Raw genomic sequence first — 5,566 nt, 5'->3', positions numbered from 1 at the left:
CCTCCATAGTATAATATTTTCAATATACACAGAGAAGAAACCATGTAGGGACAAAGATTACCTGCTGAGACTGTCCTCACCCTCAGTTCCCTTTCTGTCCTCATCATACTGTTGGGTCATGGATTAAAAAAATAAATAAATAAATAAAATTAAAAAAAATTAAATAAGCTGACATCATCCAAGTTCCAGACAAAGACATGGGAGAATTCTAGTGAATGATACAATCGTCTGAAGAAGCAAGGACAAACTGTTTTCACTCCTTTGAGGGTAAATGCCAAGATAGGCTAGACCTAGCCTTATTCAAAGGTGACAAGTAAATGTTTATAGTTAAAAGGGCAGGCTCTGTAGTCTTATGGTTAAGGCAGCCAGATATCATGTGGCTTATGCAACTTTTAATTTTGGCCCCAGTGGGTTTGGGTCCATGTGTATGCATGTCTCAAAGTCTGCCATGGTAGAGAAATGGAGGAGACAGGATTGCAGGGTGACCATGCCCTATTCGAGGGGGCTTTCTCCCTCTCTACTTCTCTCTGTCTCCCTGTCCCTCTCTCTCTCTGGCAATTGCATGTGCCTTCTGGTAAAAATTTACAAAAAGAGTAATACACAGTTCAATGATACTAGGTATCTGTGTGTGTATGGGAGTGGGGTGTAGCAGGAGAAGGTGCAGAATTCTGGAAATATGTGAGAAGTGAAGGGCTGAAGTAAGGAGCTAGAAATTGTGACTAAGATGACAGGAACAAAGCTGGGTAAGCTGATGATTACAAAAATGTTGGAGTTTGGAAATAAAAATAGGACAAAAGTAGTTTTTGGGTTGAATTGGATTCTCTCCTATAGGAACATGTGATCACTCTCCAAACTGTGCTGGGAGATGTTTGCCTTTGACATTCTCTTAGGGAGCTTAGTTGTGAAGCTTGCGTATTGAATCTAGGGTCATTTTAGGCAAATAAACAGGCACAGGATTTAGTAATGGAAGTTAGAGAATGAGTGAATATGTGAGAGATGGTGTGTGAAGGGAATTTGGAGCTGGTCAAGCTTCCCAGAGGAGAACACTAAAACTGAGATCCATTAGTCTAATAACAAAAACAAAAATAAAACCAAAAGCCAACAGATGGGTAAACAAAAACTCTAAAATTGTAAAATAATTTATAATTAAATGAAAAAAGACAAAAACAAAACAATGAAAGAAAAAGTAACCACAACTTTTGGAATAGCAACCTGTTTAAGAAACAGCAGGATTAAGCAATTATTTGACCCACTTGCACAAGCTATGAATATCTTTTGTTAGAACAACCCATTTTACTTAAATGAAAAAGGCATAAGTGCCTTGGAAAGCACAGGGAATGAAAACAAAATAAATAAGCAAGAGTACATCATATGAAAAGTTTCTGCAAAGTAAAGAATTATCAACATGAAAAGACAACCAATAGATTGGAAGAATATATTTGTTAACCGTATGTTTGATAAAGAGTTCATAATATCTAAATAATAATATCCAAAATTTTTAAAATGAGCTCATGCAACTGTGTAGCAAAACAAAAGAAACAATCTGAATAAAAAATAGACAAAAGACTCAAATCGACTTTTCTCCAAAGAAGATACACAAATGGCAATGGGATATGAAAGGTGTTCAACAAGATTCATCATTGGGGAAATGCAAATCAAAACTGTATGAGATATCAGCTTGCCTCTGTAAGGATGGTTGTTATTTAAAAACAGAACAAGAACAACCAACAAAATAGAGCACATTAGTCAAGAGTACTGAAAGGGAATCCATGTAAACATGATGGAAATATAAATCAGTACAGCTATTGTGGAAAATAGTGTGGAGCTTCCTCAAAAAATAGAATGGAATTATCACATGATCCAGCAATTTTACTACTGGGTATATATCCAAAGGAATTAAAGTCTGGATCTCAAAGAGGTATCTACATTATTCACAAAAACCAAGACGTGGAAACAACCTAAATGTCCACTGATGGATGAATGGATAAGGAACTTGTAGTGTATTTGGGATACTTTTTAGGCTTAAAAAAGAAGAAAATCCTGCCATTTGTGACATTATAATAACAGATCTAGTGGGTCACATAAAATAGGCCAGATGCAGAAAGACACATACTATATAAACTCACATACATATTGAATCTATACTGGTCATATTCATAGAAGTAGAGAGTAAAATGTTAGTTGCCAGGGAATGAGGGGAAGAGGAAATTGGGAGGTGATGATTAAAAGGCACAAAATTTATATAAGAGATATAAATTCTATGTAGTATAACTTAAACACTGTATTGTGCACTTAAAATTTGCCAGTGTAAATGTTCTTACCAAGACACACACACACACAGTACTGCTACTAATAGGGACATGAGAAAGCTTTAGGAGGTAATGGATATGTTTATAATCTTGATAGTGGTGATAGTTTCACAGGTGTATACTCATCAAGATATATGTATTAAATATGTATACTTTTAAAAAAGGAAAACATGTATTGGTTTCAATGTTAAACTATAGAAAATTGATTATAAGCAATGATATGAATGTATATTGGAACACTATGCATTAATATAATGGTTTAGAAGATAATTTAATAAGGAAAATTGGAGGAGTCTGACCCGGTGAGGCCCCAGGATCTGTCTGAGCCCCCCGATCTGTTCACCTTCGCCGCCTTCGTCGAGATAACCCACCCACGCCGAGGCTAGACCCCGGCAGAAAATTATGGTATATTTTAAGTAAAAAAACAAGTTACAAAACACTATACTATGAAATCTTCTCCTTTTCCCCTATTACCCACACCTTTCCAATCTATCTACTTAATCTTTCTGTTTGGTCTATGACAAGGGATATTATAATAAGAGTGGTCCATGCAGTGAGATCTCCTTGGATTTATATCTAATGTCTATTTTAGAGGAATTTTCTAATTTGACCCTTCTTCTCTTGTTTCATTTTACATACAAATAATAATAATATCTACCTCATATGGCTATTGTGTTTTATAAATAATTTAACCTGGGTAAGTTCTTAGTAGAGGGGCCACAGATGGTGTGGTGATTAAGGCACTGTACTACCACATGGCTGACCACAGTTTGAGTTCTGGACCTGTAACTTGAAAGTCATGCTGGGTACATGTGTATACCTGCTCAAAATCCTGAGAAGAGATGGAATAGAAAGGATTGTGGCATGGCCATCCTCCTGGCGGGTATTTCTCATTTCTTTTTCTCAGTCTCTCTCTGGTGAGTGCATGTGCCCTATGACAAAAACCTAAAAATAAATAAAAACAAACTGTTAGCAGGGTATCTATTATAGACATAATAAATACATATTAAATGTTAATTTTAATACATATTACACATAAATGTATAGGCAAATTGAATACAGATAATGGTTATATTCTGGTGGTGACATTATAAGTGATTTAAATTTCTTTATACTTTTTTGATGGTCTCTATAACAAACATGCATTTCCTCTATGCTAATAAAAATAAAAACAAGAGATATGTGGAAGAAAGGAAAGATAATTTATAGATTCTTACATTAGGTAAAAAGTAAAACTCAAGCATATTATTTATAAGACATAGCTAAAATTGATTGACTCGAAGGGATTGAAAGTAAGAAATTGTAGAAAGATATATATACATATAAACCCAATGCAATAAAAAAGGCAGTGGTCCCTTTATTAATATCATAATTTTCAAAGAAATATCATTAAAGGAGATATATAAATGTCATTAAAGGATCTTTTTTAATACAATACACAAGTACATCAAAATTATTTATATTTCAGGTAATATAATCAATGTATATGAAGTAAATCCTTCTAAGTAGAAATAGAAAAAGATATCACATGGCAGACAAGAGTAGCTGGAGATTTTGGATTTTTAACACACCTGCCACAGTCTTTGATCAATGACTATACAACATATAATGATAGAGAGATTCTGGTCTTCAGTTTAGAAATCCAGGCACAGAATTTTGATTCAACCACGAATTCACTACTGTTAGGTGAATAGTTAACTTCCTTAAGCCTCAGTTGCCATGCCTGTCAAATTAGATGAATATACATCCTTCTATTGAGAAGCTGTTTGTTATGATACTTGAAGAAACTCTGCACCAGCGGATGGTGGTAAATTGAAGGAAAGACCATCGGAGTACTTGAGGCTTGAAGGATGTTTAGAATTAATTCATAAACATAGGAGTGAAGAAGATTTTCCCTCAATGTAAGAAAAGATAGTATGTGAAAAACATAGTGGCATGAAAAAGCAGGGTAAAATATTTGGGTGCTGTTCTTTTTTTTTTTTCTTCCTATGTTATTATTGTTGAGGGGAAGCCCCCACCAGCATGAGAGTGTTTGTTAGCAGAATTATAAATATCCCAACTAGAGAGGTGGGAAAAAATGCTGGGGAGATTGCTTGAGCTCATAATGAAAGTATCAATAGTGATTAAGAAAGAGCCCTAAACTCTGAAGTCACCTGTAGGCTTCAAATCTGTCTTTACCACCTACTGCTTGTCTATCCTTGAACACATTACTTAACTCCTATACCCCTCAGTTTTCTTGACCTGTAAAATGATTTGTAAGCTGTGGTTACTAATAAACCCTTTATTTTAGTTTTCTTTTCAACTATTTAATTGTGGTAAAATACATATATCCCTAAATACACCATCTTAACTATTTCTAAGTAGTAGTATTGAGTACATTAATAATTTATGCAACTGTCACCACTGTCCATCTCCATAACTCTTTTAATGTTGTAAAACTGAAGCTCTGTGACCATTTATTGGTAATTCCTTAATTTTCCCTCCCCCTAACCCCAGGTAACCCCAGATATTCCACTTTGTTTCTATGATTTTCACTATTCTAAATACTTTATATAAGTGGAATCACACAGTATTTATTTTTTCATAATGGACTTATTTCATGTCTTTAAGCTTTATCCATGTTGTAGTGTATTACAGGATTTTGTTTCGTTGTAAGGCTGAATGATATTCCGTTGTATGAATATACCATATTTTGACTCTCTCTTCACCTGCCCATGGTATTTGAGTTGCTTCCACATCTTAGCTATTGTGAATGATGCTGATATGCGCATAGGTGTACAAATATATATTCATTACTCTGATTTCAGTTCTTTTGGCTATATACTAGTAGTGGTAAACAGACATATTGCTGTATCATATGGTAATTTATTTATAGTTTTTTTGAGCAACTACTACACTGATAATTGCTATATCATTTTAAATTACCAATAACAGTACATGAGGGTTCTAATTTTTTCACTTAATTTAAAAAAAATTATTCATTATAGAGTGCATGTATGTGCATGAGAGCAAGCAAGAGACAGAGAGAGTGAGAGGAGCATTCTCAACAGGGTCCTGTTGGTTCTCTGATCCCTTTTCCCCAGGCCTCTAGCACCCCAGGATTTTTAGTATTTATGTACACATCTGACATGTTTTCATGCTAATGCAGGATCTAATCCTATGATTGACCATGTAGCTTCCAGCACTGTGATATGAAATACCACCAACTGTGTCACCTAGTCTAGACGTATATATATATATATATATACACATACACA

Source organism: Tupaia chinensis, unplaced genomic scaffold (genome assembly GCF_000334495.1).
Source record: "Tupaia chinensis unplaced genomic scaffold, TupChi_1.0 Scaffold000039_1, whole genome shotgun sequence".
NCBI classification, from domain to species: Eukaryota; Metazoa; Chordata; class Mammalia; order Scandentia; family Tupaiidae; genus Tupaia; species Tupaia belangeri.
Note: the sequence above shows the minus strand (reverse complement) of the source record.